The sequence below is a fragment of the Equus caballus genome, chromosome 1, assembly GCF_041296265.1.
Source record: "Equus caballus isolate H_3958 breed thoroughbred chromosome 1, TB-T2T, whole genome shotgun sequence".
In the NCBI taxonomy this organism is placed as follows: Eukaryota; Metazoa; Chordata; class Mammalia; order Perissodactyla; family Equidae; genus Equus; species Equus caballus.
The window spans coordinates 2,820,416-2,837,941 of NC_091684.1; the positions used below are offsets into that span (position 1 = coordinate 2,820,416).

General features: G+C 54.6%; 1 long non-coding RNA gene across 1 annotated transcript in view; it reads left to right on the forward strand.

Annotated features, from left to right (window-relative positions):
* Positions 1-13,110, forward strand: part of LOC138920471 (uncharacterized) — a 155,243-nt gene extending 142,133 nt beyond the window's left edge. Inside the window, exon 3 of the long non-coding RNA XR_011431699.1 lies at positions 7,769-13,110. This is a non-coding gene — a long non-coding RNA (uncharacterized lncRNA). The remainder of the gene's footprint in view (positions 1-7,768) is intronic.
* The last annotated feature ends 4,416 nt before the right edge of the window (positions 13,111-17,526 follow it).

The window sequence follows — 17,526 nt, forward strand, 5'->3', positions numbered from 1 at the left end:
CCAGGCACCAAGGATTTTGCTTTTGGAATCTGAGCTGAAGGGCGAGATGCTGTGGTTTCTGCCTAGCCCTTTAGCTGCTTCAGATGCATGGGAGGAAGCAAGAGCTGTGGGCACCACTGTTCTCAAGCCACTAAAGATGTGATTGATTCTAATCAGGGGAGTACCTGTCCTGGGACGTCCTGGGACGTCCCCGGGCTCGCTCCCCACAAGCAGACCCCAGACTGGGATGTGTGTGTCTATGGTGGGCTCAGGGACACCTGGGTGGGGAGTGAGAGGGGGAGGGTGAGAAGCTAATGAGCCGAGCGGGCACCACCATGGGTCCCTGAGCTTGCCCCTGTAGGGTCTCAGGGGGCAATGGGGCAGCCTCAGAAAGAGCCCGCGGAGGGCGAGGGGTCTTCGGATGGGCCCTCCGTTCCCGTCTTTGACAGCTGAGGGCTGCTTCTGGGGGCACTCACTCCTCCTGCTTCTGTCCTGCCCCGTGTGTCCCCAGAGAGGGCCCTGGTTGGGGGCAGGAAGGTGCTGCCAGGTCCTGGACAGTGAGTGCTGAGGGGTTGGGGGGAACACTGACAGGGTTTGCTCTGGTGCCCCCGATGTCTGAAGGATGGGAGCAAACACCAAAAGTTAGTTTGTGTGACCCCCATGCTCCCTCAGCTTCTAGACTAGGGGTTGACTCATACGTCTGTCAAGTCACTCATGGGTACAAAGGCAGCACCTAAAAATTGTCTTCTGTCTTCCCAGGCACCCGCTTCCCTCAGGCTCCACCCCTCACCGCTAGGCAGGGGGGTCGGGGAGGGTGGGGTGTGGCTGTGTTCTCTCCTTTCCAGAGGGAGGTAGGCCCGGGGAAGCCATGGTGGAGGCACCCACAGGCCCTCTCCTCTCTCTCCATGGGCCCCTCTCCCCTCTCTCCATGGGCCCCTCTCAACGCCTGTTCTCCAGCAGGTGGAGCAGCTGCCTAGCCCCTGAGCTGCATCTGGCTGTGGGCCCCGGGCCTCGGCAGGTCCACTCCAGGTGAGGCCTCCATCCTCATGCGGTTCCCTCTGTTCATTCCAGGGCATCCTGGGAGGTATGTGTGCAGGTATGCGTCTGCATCTGTGCATGTATGTATGTCTGTGTGCCATGAAACGTGTTTTTGCTGCCACAGCTATTTTAAAGGAAATTGAGCTGGCAAAATCAGTCCCGTTTCCTTGTGGGAAGATGTCACCCAGGGCTCCGGATGGTGCCTGAAGCCCACCACGTGTCTGACCACAGTTTAACATCATTTCCAGCCCCTCTCCGCAGCGGGGGTGGGTGAGGTGCAGGGACAGCTAAAACCACGGCTCCTCCGGGCCGGTCTTACACAGGGATGGAGTGAACTGCTGGACGTGAACCGAGAGAGAACAGTGCAGCAATATTTCTCCAAGGAAAGTTATTAAAATATTGACATTTCATCTGCAGAGGCTCGTCCGCAGACGGGCAGACTGGCCCACGCTGCACCCTGCACGTGGGCTCCGTCACTCGGGCTCTTCCAGGAGGCACTAGACATCTAGACTCTTAGTTTTGGAGGCTTTCCTGGAAGTTATCTCAAAATTCGAGTAGGTTTTTAATTTAAATCCCAAAGCAAACGGAGTTGAACATCTGAGTCACGTGTGGATACTCTAACCCTAGCCGAGCACCTCCCAGCACCTTCTAGAAAAAACAAGGAGGGCGAGGAGGGCGGAGTGGGAGGTGTGAGCCCAGGGTACAGCCTACAAAGGGGAGCCGTGTCTTTCCTTCTGGTGCTACTCTTTCTCAAATGATGTCTTAGAGACAAGAATGGGGATCACCTGTCCCCCAGTAGGGGGCTTCGAGTGAAACTGGTGTTTTCTGAACAGCGCTGCCCTGATGGAGCCAAGTCTGCAGGTGCACGTGTTTGCACCTGTGCGTGCGTGTGCCTGTGTGCGTGCGGTTAGTCAAAACGCCTCATTCAGGAGAAACGCAGTGGGCTGTGTTTCTAAGCGCAGGTGAGGCAGCAGTTCTGCCAGCTTCTCTCTGGAGCAGCGTTTCTCAGCCTCAAACCTGTCGGCATTTGGGGCCGACGGTCTGTGGGGAGGAGCCGTCCTGTGCACCGTGGGATGTTCAGCAGTGTCCCGGCCGCCACCCATGGGGGCTGGTAGCACCCTCCACACCCTCCTCCCCAGTTAAGACAACCAAAAGTGACATCACCAAGTGTCCCCTGGGGGGCAAAATTGTCCCTGGCTGAGAACCACTGATATAAAGGATAAAGATACTTTAAAATGGACTGTATGACATTCTTTTTGGTCAACTCCCTTCCTCCCTCATTATTTCCTTACACAACAGCCTCATGTCCCGGGCTATTGCTAAGGCAGCCGAGGCGTGACCAGGGAGACCTCACAGTTGGCTTTTGTCTGTGGTCAGTACCTGGGATTATTTAGGGGTCAGTGTTAAAATTATAATTCTGTAGAAGATTTTACTGTTCAAAGAATCACAGTAGCCTATGAAATAACCGTCGATCTGGCACATTCAGCAGGCTGAAATAACACGGAAGGAAACCATGTCTAGACTGGTTTTCCCTTCTTTCTCTCTGGTTGTTTTTCTCCGTCAATTTTCTATGACTGCAGTTGGGAGGTGAGGGGAGAGGCTGAGGGCCATTCTCTAAGCCCGGGGGTGGCCGGGGGCGTGGGGCTCCATGTCCAGGCCGGTAGTGGTGGGCTCTGGGGTCCCGCCTGGTGCAAGCCCAGAGTGTGCCAGTCAGGCCTTAGCCTTCGTCATGCTGAGTTGCAGAGGTGACAAGAGTCATGGCCTTGAGACACCACCAAGAGGGGCAAGAACACACACTTCCACCTTTCCTTGAGATTGTCGAGGCAGGTCAGCCTCCTGTCCATTCAGATAGGAATTAAAAGTCCTTCTCGCTCACCAGCGTGAACAAAAATGGGAAGGTAATTTTTAAAAACGAGGTTTCACGTTTAAAAGTAACTAGGCCAATTTTACATCAACACGCCGGAGTTTCATATGGAGTCACGGCTGGACTGCAAAGCCTGCATTGTGGGAGCCTGCGTAAATTCTGTCCTGCTCCCTCGCACAAGCGCACTGGAGCGTCTGTTTCTGTTTCCGACGTGCAGCCGTAGAGCAGGGTGGAGGGGCCGCTGGGAAGGGGACTGAGGACTGGGGCCGTTGGCCACCTGCACACTGAGATCCAAACCCACCAGACGCCACCCTCCTGCCCACAGTTGAGGCTGGACCAAGGGCATCTCCTTTAAGAACAGCCCTTTGACTCCTCCCTAATCAGAGAAAGATTGCCTTACTAGACAGCTGCGTAGAACAAATGCCCTGAAATCACGAAATAAAAGAAAATAATGGGTGCTGGCTTCCCTTCCCATATTTTGCGAGTCTGGGGTTCACGGGCGAATATCCTACTGAGGGAGCAGGAGGGTTTGGCGAGCTGAGGTTTCAGAGGCCTTTGGCTTTTGGGAAAACAGGGTTTCGTGATGTCCAGAGATGTGTGGGGGCCTCTGTCGTTAGGTCCCCACTAGTCCTCGCTAGTGCCCTCGTCCTGGGCAGGATGGGGCAAGGCCAAGGCAGGCGGCTGCAGCATGCGTTCACCCGACAGAGCTCAGACAGAGCCCCCCGGGCCTGCAGGCTGGGGGCTGGAGCAGGGCCTCTGGAGGGAGCAAAGGGCAGGCCTGACCAGCACATGCGCTCCTGTTCATGAGGGCAGAATTCTCCATTCATTATCCCCGCTCGTTGCATTATTTAAAGAAGAATTTCCATAATCCGATCATTGGAACTGGCAGCTTTGCCCCACTCCTGGGATCAGAGGAGGTGGCTGCCTGCCGTTTACCTGTAGAAACACCCTCTGGGGTTTGCAGGGCAGCTGGAGGGAGCTTGCATCTTCCAGACGCCCCACCCGGGAGCTCCAGGGTGAGCATGGCCGCCCTGGGTGGGTTAACCCTGACGTCCTGTGCCGACTCCACCTCTCTCCTGGTTCCAGTGCCCTCTGACTGGACTCCAGGGCTGGGCCTGGCACCGCCTGCCTGAGACCTCATAACCTGATGCACCTCAGCCCCTGCCCCACAGCCCTTGTGCCCGACGCCAGCTGCACCGTGGGCTTACTGCTCTAGTCTCCCCCCCGGCCCCTTCCTCCGCCAGAACCCTCTGCCGGCCCCCCTCCTCTGCAGGTGGAGGGGTGGGTTCGAACTCATGGCCTGGTGGCCGTGGCCCCAGCAGCCCGAGCCATTTTTCCAGCACGCTTTCTCTGCCTGCCGCTCTCCTCCGCTTTCACCACCTTGCCGCATCCAATTATTTGCTGCTTTTCCAGAAATACTCGCCTTTTCTCCCTCAATGCTTTTTTTTTTTTAAAGATTTTATTTTATTTTCTTTTTTCTCCCCAAAGCCCCCACTACATAGTTGTATGTTCTTTGTTGTGGGTCCTTCTAGTTGTGGTATGTGGGACGCTGCCTCAGCGTGGTTTTGATGAGCAGTGCCATGTCCGCGCCCAGGATTCGAACCAACGAAACACTGGGTCGCCTGCAGCGGAGCGCGCGAACTTAATCACTCGGCCACGGGGCCAGCCCCTCCCTCAATGCTTTTTTGATGGTGCATCTGTCCTCAGCCTGGCCAGATTCTTGTCTTCAAACCCACAACGAACATCTCCTGCTTGCAGGGTCCTCCTAGCTCTGCGTACTCGGGCGCCCTCCGGGCTCCTCTTGATTGTGCCTGGTGATGATCTCCCCCTCCCTCGTGAGCTCCATGGGGCACGGACTGGGCCTCGCCATGCCTGCGTCCCGGCACCCTGCACAGCCGGTTCCCATGAGCACCATCTGAAGGAAGGGAAGAGGGAACGATGTTTACATGAACCAAATTCTACCATTAAGACGAGATGCAATGCAGAACCCACTGTTGAATGAAGGCAGCAATCGTCCTGTTCAAACGTGTATCAGATGGTCTGCGCTGGAGAGAACAAGGAGAGAGTGAAACGATGGGCTTCTGGAAGCGCCAGACGCAGGGTGCCAATTCCGCAGCCCAGCTCCGGGAGCCTCAGGTCGTGAGGTCACCAACACGAGGCTGTCGCTGGCTGCCCTGGGGGTTAGGTGTCCCCCAAGGGGCTATTAAGAACGATGTTAACATTGTCGAGGAGACAGAAATTATGTGTTCCTTCGAATGAAACAGTAATTTGGGTTTTCCAGGCAGAAAGCATTCATTTCGGCAGATCCCTGTGTGCGCAGAGAAGCGCGGGCCCACAGCCTGGCGGGTACTGACCTGGCTGGTGGAGGGCGCCGGCGGCAGCCTGACGCCCGGTCAGGTCCACAGGTCTTAGGAGCAGGAGGCCAGGAGTGACCGTCAGCACCCGGAGACGTTACCGGGGTCGCCTTGGTCAACAGCTGTAAAAACCCAGCCGGGCTTTCCGCCTGCTCTGGGTTGAAGCCAGTTTTAATCTTGATAGTCGTGTCCGCACAGCCTAGATTTTATAGGGACAGTTTCATTAATATTAAAACACCTTTTTTCTCTCTCTGTTTTTTGAGCATGAAAATGAAACAGTTTGTAGAAGTTCTGAAACACATCCTGGGATCTCTTCCAGCCCCCCCGCCGACCACAGAGAGATGTGGCGCCCCCAGGGCGTTTGCAGAGACCAGAGCTGCCACAGGCACTTCGGCTCCCACTGTTGGTGCCTTTCTACCAGTGAGGCGCTAAGTTGCCAATATCCGTTTAGCTCAGAGAAACGAATGTGTCTGCTAAACTCCCTGTTAGATGGTGCTCAACGACTCGAAACACATTACCAGCCAACCTTGGAAAGGCTTCGCGTTTTCAACATGGAGTCCAGCCACCTCTAGAACGAAACGATATTGCTGGAATAAATACATTTTTATACAAACAGACTGTATGGTGAAGCTCTGATAATGGCCTCTAGTGTAGAGGTGTGCACCAGGGGCTGAGCTCGTTGACACATGCCCTGCTGTTTTCAGCTTATTATGTATGCAACCTCATTAGGTATGCACACCTCATTATATATGTGTGGCTCATTACATATGCACAGCTTATTACGTATGCACAGCTCAGTATTTGTGTGCAGCTCATTACACATGCACAGCTCATTATGTATGCACAGCTTCCATGAAAACCTCGGCCCCAGTCGAGTAGACAGTAGTCACTCCATAAGTGCGTATTAAATGGAACTGTCAGTAACGGAAAATCAAACCTGCCTCATCCCAGGACTCGCATGAGTTTCCAGTGATGATCAAGGGACTGGAGGCGGTGGCCAGTTAACAGGAAGGGGCCTTCACGACCACTGTGGACAGCTGGAGAGCAAGCCTTGCCTCAGGCATCTGCAGGGGTTGGGTCCACGGTCCGTGGTCAGCTGGCCAAGCACTAGCTGGTGCTGGAACTGAAGGGGCTCGTCCTACAAGTTCTGACTGGTTCAGATGCGGTATTGGTTCACTGCGAAGCTTGTCTTAGGGAAGAACCAAATATAGGTAAAAAAAAGGAGGATGTTTTCAGTATCAAATATTGTCTTTTGTGATCCTCTGCCTTGGATGTCTTTTTTGCTGTTTCTTACATTTACCAGAAACTGAGAAGTGCGCTCAAGTTAGCGCAGTCTCAGGCGTCCTCTCTGCCTTGTGGGTGGCTGGAGCTGAGGCGCTTTGCCCGGTGTCTACCCACGCAGGGCACACAGCTTCCAAAGATAGTCTAACCCCTGACATACGAAGGAGCAAAGGCGTTCGTTTGCACTTGTTTTTCTTTGGGCAAACCTGCAGCCCTCTGAGGAAGGAAAGCCATTGGCAGAGCAGAGCCAGGGCCAGGAGGGGAGGCCCACGATTGACGGAGTGACCTTGTTTCTGCCGGCACAAACACTGATCCAGGCTTCAGTCTGGGGGCTGAGCAGAGAATGTGAATTGAATCAGATGATTTAAATAGCTAATTTTTAGATGACCACTTTATAATGTTGGGGCTTGAGCTTTTAAAAAGACAATGTATTATTGATGAACAGAGGTGACAGGACCTGGCAAAGCGAAGCAGGGAGTTTGTTATGACAAGATCAATAACAGCATGCTGCAAACTAGACGTGTAGCTCCAGTGTAAAGAATGGCATTTGGGGAAGGCAGACGGGCGTGCGGGTTTCTGAGCGGTTGAAGTGTGGGCGGCTGCCCTGGTCATCCAGAAGGGCGAGCCCTGGTCTATTTGGCAGCAGAAACAGGATAAAAAGGAAGCAATCTAAACTACTTTACCTACGTGTGATTCGAAGAACCATGTAAGCTGAGGGCGTATCTGGAGCCTGGTCAGGGGGGCAAAGGTCTAGACAGAGCTGGATGGAAGCTCCAGCTTTCTGGTTCTGCTGGTTACGGGAAACCCTCCTGTGTTTGTGATCATGCAGTAAATAATAATGATGACAGAAAGTGCCTATGGGCACCATTTTGAGGGCGTTATGTATATTAATTACTTTAATTCTCCCCTCAAGCCTATGGGGCATGGACAGTTACCACTTTTGTTTAACAGATAAACTGAGGTGCAGAGACGTTAATTAACTTGTCCAAGGTCACACAGCTGGGCGAGAGGCAGAGCTAGGCTAGGACATGAGGTTCTTCATGGTGACATTGTACACATGCATGGCAGCCGCTGATCCAAGGGTCTAGCCTGCCAGTGCTGCCATCACCCGAAGGGTTACCAGAGGTATGAGGGGGCGTCCACAGGGTCAGAATATTGTGTGGATAATTTAAACATCATTTGGATTAGAATCCTGGGGGAGAATCCTTAACTGAGGCTTCAAAACTTGTTTATCGATCTTCTTCCTCCCCAGGGATGGTGATCGACCTTAGGATGGAGCTGTCTTACCGGTCGTGGTTCCCGCAGAACCTGGCAGAGTCCTGGCCCAGAGTGGGCGCTCAGTGACTACTAGATGAATGGCACCGTGGGGTGTGGTCCACAGACCCTGAGGAAAAGACTGCCCTGGAAAACTGCCCCCTCTGGAGACCAAACGTGTGACTGACAAAACCTGAGGTTGCTCAGTGCTTATCCCCTCCTGGCTAAGACCAGAGGCTCCCCCAACTGTATTCTCGTCAACTTACAGCTTTGATTTTAATTCAAAAATGTCAAGTTACTAGTCTTTCTTTTTTTGGTGAGGAAGATTGTCACTGAGCTAACATCTGTGCCCATCTTCCTCTGTTTTGTATGTGGGACACCGCCATGGCTTGATCAGCAGTGTGTAGGTCTGCACCCAGGATCCAAACCCGTGAACCCTAGGCCGTTGAAGTGGAGCTCCCGAACTTAACCACTATGCCACTGGGCCAACCACTATGCCACCAGGCCAGCCGCTAAGTTATGATTCTTACAGTCGCCATCTCTTCCTGCTGAAGCGCATCCTTGAGTAGCCCTCTTGGGGAAGGTCTGTGGGTTGCAAACTCTGTCTGTGTTTCCTACCCCTCAGTACAGGAGGGAAGGAGACCCCCTGGCAAGTATTGTTGCTGTTGGGGGTCTGTGCCTTCTGATGTCTGTCTTTTCTCTTTGGTAGTGTAGCTGACACTGTCCACATCCCTGACCCCTTTACCACCCTCGGGCACACCAGCTCCTGGGGTCCTTTCACTCCCAACAGGCCGCGCCTGGTCTTTGCTGGGGGTCTGTCCTTGGCCTGCTGGGGCTGGCTTTGTCTGCACACGTGGATGGCCGACGGCCTGGGAATGTCCCCGACCCCGTTCAGACTCTGTCTAACCTGCTGCTGTTTCACTCGGGTTTGGCTAGAAGTTTTATTATTTTTCCAACCATCTCATTCCCTGCTAATATTTTTTAAGCTTCCTTTGAATTTTTAAGGCATATTTAAAAAATTTTAATATTGTATGTCTGGTATTTCCAACATCTAAAGTCTCAGGGACATCTTTGCTTTTTCCCTGTCACTCATGGTGCCTTTGTCCCTTGTGCGTCATTTGAGGGACTCACTGGCCTGTGAACAGGGGCCTTTAAGACCCGGGTTGACGTTCCATTCCCCCAGGCAGGACCTTTTCTCTTTCCCTCCCTCCCTCCCTTGCTTGCTCCCCTCCTCATCCTCTTCTGTCTCTTTTATTTATTTTTGGGCTTTGTCAGTTGCTGGGAGGGTTACACCTGCACTGACTTCGAATCAGAGTTTATCCAGGAGTCCTGTAGTCACTGCTTTTGGACTACAGAGCTGACTGAGGCCCTTTGCTGTTACGACTCAGAAGGGGAGGCTGCTTTTCCCTCTTCATAACGCCAAGTGGAGACCAGCAGGCTTCCCCATCACCTCCCCCGAGAGTGGGTTTATTTCTTGCTCCCTCTTATGCTGTGGGCACAGCCCGCGTATGGCCAGATTTAGCGCAGGTCTCCCTGGTTTCCCCTCGAAGGCGGGCACCGAGGCAGCAGGGCTCCGAGATCAGGCGCTCACCCCAGGTGAAAGGGCTTCCCTTTCTTCTCAGGGGCTGGCCAGCTATGGGCCCTGTGCCCGCCCAGCCCGCATTTAGATGAGATTAAAGCTGTTTTATCCAACTTTCAGGTGGGAGTGCTGGAGTGTTTCTGCTGAAACAGAAGTCTGTGCTGTCCTCTTAATATAGTAATGTTAGATTCTTTCGTTTGATCTGGACTCTTGTTTTCTACAGGCTCATTGTCAGCAGAGGGGTTTTTGGGGGGTCTACCTTGCTGTGTTTTGTTTCTCTTTCTTGCCACCCTTTGTTCTCGCCCTTTCTGGCAGCTCTCCGGCTGGCTGGGGTTCTCCCAGGTGGCACTGGGGTCTCACAGAGAAGGCACTGTCAGCAGGTGCTTTGGCTCAGTCCTGACTTCATGGCGCTTCGGGCCGTCCTGGCCTGTGGGTTCCTAAGCCCTGAAACCTGTGTGGCGGTCAGCCAGCTCCCCGGTGGGGGGCGGGGCCCCTCCGGCTGAGCGCCTGGCTGAGGGTCCCCCACCCATGTGGGCTGTTCTGGTCTCTGGGGTTGGGGGTGGCACCACTGCCCGGATGCCCGTTCCCAGGCCCGGGGCCCAGCGCCTCAGCCTGCTCCGGGCACTGGGCTGCTTCTGCTTCTCCTCCGTGGGAACCAGGCTGCCGCTTTCACGGTCTCTCTGTGACTGCCCTGTGCTCGGATCCAGGACACGACGGCAGGCTGATTCACGGCCCGTCCTGACCGCGACTCCCCAGGTGACGGTGAGCCTGTTCTTCGATGTCAATGACTTGGGGGCAGAATAACCTCCCGAGTAAGAAGCCACGAGTTTTCTTCCCATGGTTTGTTCCTTCCTGAAGAGACCTCACGCAGTGCCTGAGAACATGGGCTGTGCCATTTCTGGTCCTGGTTCTCCCACTTGATAACCGCAATCTCCAGCAAATTACCTTCAGAGCCCGAGTTCCTCATTTGTGAAATTCTGTCCTGTCCTCCAGTCAACAAACCGCTCCTGAGCCTCTCTACGTGTGAACCCTGGTATGGTGCTGGGCGTAGGGGCAGAGAGGACTATGGGACCACAAGGGACCACGGGGGATGAGTCGGCAGGTGGGCAGTCCCCAAAGAAGTCCTCGTCCTGATCCCAGAGCCTGTGAACACGTAGGTTAAGGGCAAAGGGGAATTAAGGCTGCCAATCAACTGACCCAGATTTGGGGAGATTATCCTGGATTATCTGGGCCTGATGTCATCACCAGGGTCCCTAAACATGTGGGAGGGAGGCTGGAGGGTCAGTCAGAGGCAGGGTCAGAGGCGTGTAACGTTGCTGGCTCTGAAGATAGAGGGGGGCGGGGTGCAGAAGCCAAGGAGTGCCGTGGCCTCTAGAAACTGGAAAAGCAAGAAAAGGATTCTCCTGAGAGCCTCAGAGAGGAGCCAGTCCCGCCCACACTGGGCTGTTAGCCCCAGGGACCCCTGCAGACTTCTGACTTCCAGAACTGTGAGATGGTCCATGGGTGCTGTTTGAAGTGACAGAGTTTGTGATATTTCCTCAGCAAGCCATGGGAGGCTAATACATCATAAACGGTGAATCGCGCTCAACGTGACCCGCCACCAGCATGCACTCCCTCTGCCTCCAGGCTGAGCAGCAGTTTCCTGGGACCCGCTCCTCAGGGACCACTTTTCTCTAGGGTCCACCCGTAGTGTGGAAGCTCCACCACTTCTCGAAAGACGTCACAGGTCTAAGGACGGTGTGCCTAAGCAGTGACAGTAACTCTGAGCAATACCCCGCCTGCCGTCCAGACCAGGCTGACCGGCTAAGGGCTCCTCCTATGGTCTCAGGTCCCCCAGCCACCAGCCACGCAGTGACATCAAATGAGAGCGAAGACAGTTGTTCCCCTCCAGAGTGATTGCTGGTACCTGCAGTGAGCATGCTGACCGGTCCTCAGTGTGGCGCAACCCCACGGCGAGGCCACAGTGTGGCGGCCCCGGGGAGCCATCACTGCCGTGGTTTGTCACAGGTCTTTCCACAGATGGTGTCTGCAGCCTTGGCCTGTGGTGTTGACAGGGCGGCTCCTGGTGCAGCACTGCAGGCAGAGGGCTCGGTGTCCCCTCATGTCCACGGGGAGGGAGGGGCCAGAGGCTGAGGGGGACGCCCACCAGGAACCCAGGGGACGCTGGGACATCTCCCAGGTCAAGCAGAGAGGGCCAGAGCTGCCCATGGGGCCCTGCAAGCTGGCTTTCTTAGCTGGGTGGGAGTGCTGAGGGCCAGAGGGTTGGCTCTGGCTGCCACATGCTCACAAAGGACCCGGGTGTCCCAAGCCCGGTGCTCTGCAGCTGCCCCATGTTGTAAAACATAGAGAAAGACCCACCCTTGCTTCTTTACTCCTCTCCACACCCAAGGCACAGCAGCGGGCCTGACCCTCGCTCCTCCTCACCACAGTGGTGGGGACAGCCTCTCTGGCTCTATTTGAGCCGAGCCTGTCACTGGATGCCGTGTCCCCTTGGCTGTGCACCGAGGATGGCATTTCATGGGAGCAGGTGAGGATGGCTCCCTTCCACTGGTCTGGTCACCTCCAGGAGAATCTCGGCAGCCCTGTGGGCTCTGGGAGGCACTCAGTGCAGGGGATGCTCTGGGACCAAGACAGTCATGGAGCCAAGAGCACTCCCAGCCCCACTGATGGGCTGGCCCCTCGGGGTACAAGGGAGGGTGCCGAGGGGCTGACCAGGGCTGGGTGTCTGTCTGGAGTGACGAACCGCAGCATGTTGGCCTGTATGGGGACGACGCTCTCCTCTTGGCCTCGCTAGCAAGAGCCCTCCACAGGTGGGCTACCTGCCGTGAGCGAGCGCTCAGCTGGCCCCCTGGTATGGTTTCTGTATGATGCTTATGTCAACTACTCGTTCCCCAAAGTCTTATGCACACCCACAAACACACATGCACAGCAAGCACACACACTCACACGCATACCTACACTCACACACGCACAGACACACCACTCACACTCAGGCTCACCCCTGGGATGAGAGAGGCACTGTGACGCTGCTGCCCTGCTCCCCGTGGGTTTGTGAGGTGGGGCTCAGGGCACAGCCCACGGTGTTTCTCATCCTCTCCAGTGAGCACGGCCACGCCGTTCTGAGAGGTCCTTCCTTTGCTAGGATTTCTAGGATTCTAAAAGCAGGAACAGCCGTCTTTGTGCTTAAGTCACTGATATCACTGGAATCTGTGAAATTCTCGTGTTCTTCTCACACTGAGTATTTGCAAATGCCTAATGCTCTGTGTTACTGATGACCTGGGGAATCAGGGGCTCTGGAATGGAACCAAACACCCTTCCCAAGGCAGGACGCAGAGGCAGAGGAGGGAGCACCCAGGGGTTATAGGCGCACAGAACTCTTACCTTGCTAGGATATTGTTGGGAAAGACTCAAGACTTTAAAGCGGGGATAAAGCTTACTAGACATCTCATCCGGCACACCTGTCTAGGTCCTCCAATTCTGTCGCCCGTGTCTTTCATCGTCTGTGGGCCATTTAACAACTCTGTAAGCTGTAGACAACTTAGAGTAATGCAAATGGTTCTTGCCCAGAGGATTGCAAATAAATTACATCTGGTGGAATACAATTGACTGTGGATATTGACCAGCTTTTTATTTACTTATAAACTTATTTCACCATACTCGATTGCCTGTATGTGTGTATATAACTCTCCTTTTACCAATTAGTATCTTACTGGTTTCTTCCTTAGTTAATGAGTTAAATAAAATCTTTGATGTGTTTTTTTAATATTTTTATGACAGTAATTATTTTACCTTTATGCAAAAATTATATCCTTTAAAAGTATTTAGGTGAGAATGTTTTCTTTTTTGTATGTGTATGATTTATCACGCTCCTCAAAGAAGTGTTAACTAAACATGTCAATGAGTACTTATAAGGAGAGCACGTTCTGCATCCTCTCCCCACCTTTCTGAAATTTTTAATCATTTTCATTGTGGTGGTTAATTTATTGATCACCTTGGCTGGGCTAAGGGATGCCCAGAGAGATGGTGAAACATTAGTTCTGGGTGTGTCTATGAAGGTGTTTCTCTAAGAGATTAACGTGTGATTCAGCAGCTGGAGAAAGAAGCTTGCCCTCAGCAATGTGGGCCGCATCATCCAATCTATTGGGGGACCTTTTAGAAGAAAAAGGCAGAGGAAAAGCAAATTTTCCCTCTTTCTTCTTGAGTCGAGATGTCCTTCTTCTCCTGCCCTCAGACGTCGGAGCTTCTGGCTCTCAGGCCTTCGGACTCAGACTGATAACTGGATGATTAGAAGGATTGTTCAGACCCCACCAGCCCCTGGATGTGATTTGAGTCCGGCGAGCCCAGTAGCCTGACACCTTGGAGCATCCATTGGGATCCAGACCCTGTTGGTCCTGTCCACCTCTCCACCCGATTCCCAGCTGGACGCGGCGTCTTGACCTGATAGCACATGTGGTGCCTGCTGCCAGGTCAGTGCATCCTCTGCTCAGTGAAATTTTCAGGCCAAGTGTTTGTCAGATTCCTGGGGGCACACAGTGGGGCTACCTGTGAGCCGCAAGAATTGGACATGCGATGGTTTCGTGCATGCTTGGAGATAAGTGTTTGCACGTTCAGCGGTTTGGCCTGCCATGTTTTGCGGGCCTTTCCACTTGGCGTGCAGGTTGTGGTTTCTCCTGTCTGAATCACTCTGCCTTTGGGAAGAGGAGAATTGAGAGTTTTTCTCTCTGAGCCGCACGCCATATCACCGTTTTATTCCTGGTCCTTCTAAGGTGAGAAATCTTTAACGGCTCCCGATTATTTTCAGCAAAGGTCGACAATCTTTTCCTCTAAGTTCCAGATAATAAACAGCTTAAGCTTCGGGCACCCTGTGGCCTCTGCTGCAACAGCTTGCTTCTGCCTTGGAGCGTGGACGCAGCCCAGTCCGTGCGGAAGCAGACGAGTGCGGCCTGTTCCTGTCAAACTTTACCTACCACCCTGAAACTTGAGTTCCATATAATTTTCACGTGTCACGAAATATTATTCCTCTTGGTTGTTTTCAGCTATTTAAAATGGAAAAGCCATTCTCAGCTTGGTAGCCATGTGAAAAGAGGAAGAGGCTGGACGGGGCCTGTAGGCCTCGGCGTGCCGGCCCGTGGTCTTGCGGATAAACTTCAGACTCCTCAGCCAGGTGCCCACTCCCTCCTCGGTCCGCTGAGAATGGAGGAAATCCTCCCAGGAGAGTGTCTGAGGACCCCCGGACATAGTGCCCCTCTGCCCTCAGCCCTGCCCCCCCCACAGGCCTCCACAGAGGGCCAGCCCAGGGTCCCCGCTCTGAAGCCACCGTGGCTGTGAGGGGCGAGAGCCTGTGGGTCAGCACGTCCCGCAAACCCTGTGTTCTGAGCTCCAGTCTGTCACCCAGACCTGGGCTGCAGCAGCCTGGAGCGGGTGACGCACATTCCACGCCCACACCTTACTCTGTCACCCGCTTCCCTCGCTTCTTGGTAGCAGGTGGAACACCCCGCTGCCGCCCGGTTTACAGGCCCCTGGACGGGGTGATTCCAGCTCTGACGGTCGCTGCTGTGGAAGCTGCTTGGTCGGTGAAGGCCAGGGAGGCCTGTGGTGGCCATGAGTGACCACGGCCCAGCTGTCCGCAGCTGTGAAACGAGGCCCCTTGTGCAGTTGGGGTTTGTTCTGGGAGGTCAGAGCGAGGCTGCGGGAGAATTTTCCTGTTGCTGTTCTGTGTGCTTCTGCCCTTTTCAGCTTGTTTGGGGTCACCCTCATGTGTCTGAATAGCTTAGGGTCCCCAGGAGAGGTGGCCACGTTGGGGGGGGAACTTGCCACCTTCAGTGCCAGCCCATCCCCCCACCACCTGAGCCAGCCCTGGGCCGGGAGGTCAGAGATCAGGGGCAGAGAACGGAGACTCTGATCTGCCCCTCGCAGGCTACCTGGCGGCCAAGGGCAGCCCAGGGGCACAGAAATCCTGGAATTTCCTCAGGATTGCGTAATTATTTCAGAAAACTATTACATATTTGATGATGCTGTTTTCCCTGTTTTTAGAACCTATCAGATGAATATTTGGAAAGAAGTTCATAGATTAGTCAGGCCTCGCTCCTGAACTGTTGCGTTGTGCAGACAGACACGCAGCTAGTCATAAAGACACTTTATTTATTATCGGGGGGTCTTGCAGAGAGGGTATGATGGGGATAAAGGACCGAGTGTGTGCCATTGAGGACGGTGGATATAACGCCAGGGTCCCATGGACACCCACCCATCTTGGCTTCCTTGGGGCTGTGACTGGCCACACAAGGCAGTGAACATGGGAGACCACGTCTGTGGCCTGGCCAGGTTGGTCACTCTGGAACCGGAGAGACCTGCTGGAAATGCCAGTGAGCCTGGGCTGGCTCTGGTGACCTGAACCCCACGGGATGAATAGCCTGCCCTCAGGAGTGGACCCCAGCCTCGTGGCCAGAGGTTGGCCGTTGGGATGGGGGAGGGCACTGCAGGACCAGCCCCTCCGCCCTCCAAGGGGCTGTGTTCTGCGGGCTCAGCAAGAACTTGGGCAGGGCAGGGGCTCGGGCTGGGGACAATGCTGTCTTCACACGCGTGGGGTTTGTGTGCACAGAGTGGGCTCGGCCCTGCTAACCGAGGCTGCTCTGCTTGTTCAAGATGAGAGGCCGCAAGATGAAACAGAGGCCTCACTCAGAGGCCGCCTGATTGGCTCACTGAGCCTGCCCCTTCCTGCTGTGAGCAGCAGCTTCCCCGCCTAGAGCATCTCATTCACCCCACCCTCGGGCCCGGCAGCATCGCAGGGTGTGCGAGTTCGTCTCCCTCCCCCAAATATCCCTCTGCTGCCCCCAAGGGTGCCCCAGCAGGCAGTGTCCCTCCTTCTGCATCCCTGACCCCTAAGGGTCACCAACCTTGCGTGTTGGGTGAACGGGAGTCTAATTCGAGTGATGGTGATACATGAACTATCGACTCCTCCCCTCCGCCACGACTCGGAAGAGCCGGCGGTACGTCCACTTCGGGACAGGACAGTCTTGTGAGGAGCAGGTCACAGATGTTGGAATCCAGAGGAGGCAGCAAAAGCTTGCCTCACTTTTCCTCTTGGGCCATCCGTCTGTCCACACAGAGCCAGAGGGGACCTCCTCCCCGGCCTCCCCTTCTTCCCCTCTTCCACTCTCCCTGGGTCTCAGTTTGTTCTGCTTCCTCCCCTAGGGGTCGAGGCCCAGGCAAGAGCTTGGAGTCACTATCAGAGCTGTGAAAGCCATCAGGTAGCTCTCCTGCCTGTCCTGGTGTGTTGATAAGCTGATGATACACGCCCCCTTGAGCCCCATTGAGGCTGGGGTGGGAAGGGCTGGAGGCACAGACCCCCATCCTGGTGTTGGTGGCACAAAAGAGTTTCTGGTCTCCCAGGTGAGTCCTTGGCCCTTAGCCCAGTGAAGTTTCTGGCAGGCGGTGCCCCCAGTGTGCTCTGACCCCTCCCCATCCTATACACTCCAAGATCTGGACCAGCTCCTTCCCTGCCGACCCCATCACAGCCCGCCAGCAAGCCTCTGTCCCAGCGGTGCATGCTCCTGCCCACAAATTCTGCCCATCTCAGTGTTAAAGGGCTCATTCCTGATCCCACAGGATCCCTCTCCCAGGGCCATGCTCCAGATCAGCCGCCGCCAGGGAGCTGCGGGCGTTGGCCTGTCTTCTCCTGTTCTCTGGTGAGGACGCTCAAAGGTTTGGTAGAAGTCAATGCAGGGGCTCAGCAGATCCATCTTCCTGCGGGGAGTCTGCCCAGCTGGGTGGCTGCCCTGGCCTAGGGGCCAGCCTGGGATGGACGTCTGAGTTGTGGAGGGGTGTGTGTGTCTCTCTGTGTATATGTGTCTGTGTGTATGTGTGAGTCTATGTGCATGATGTATGTATAGATGTGTAAGCGTGTGTGTCTGTGTATATGTGTGAGTGTATGCATGTGTGTGTATATTGTGAGTGTGTGTGTGTGTGCATGCAGGTCTTTAGGCTGCTTGCATCTGGAAGGAGAGACTGACGTCACCAGAGGGTCCTGTATCAGTCAAGTTCTCCAGTGAAACACACACACAGAGAAAGACTTATTCTAAGGAACTGGCTCACACGATTGTGTGGGCTGCGGAGTCTGAAGTCTGCAGGGCAGGCTGCAGGCTGCAGACCCAGGGAAAAGTCGAGGTCCGAAGGCTGTC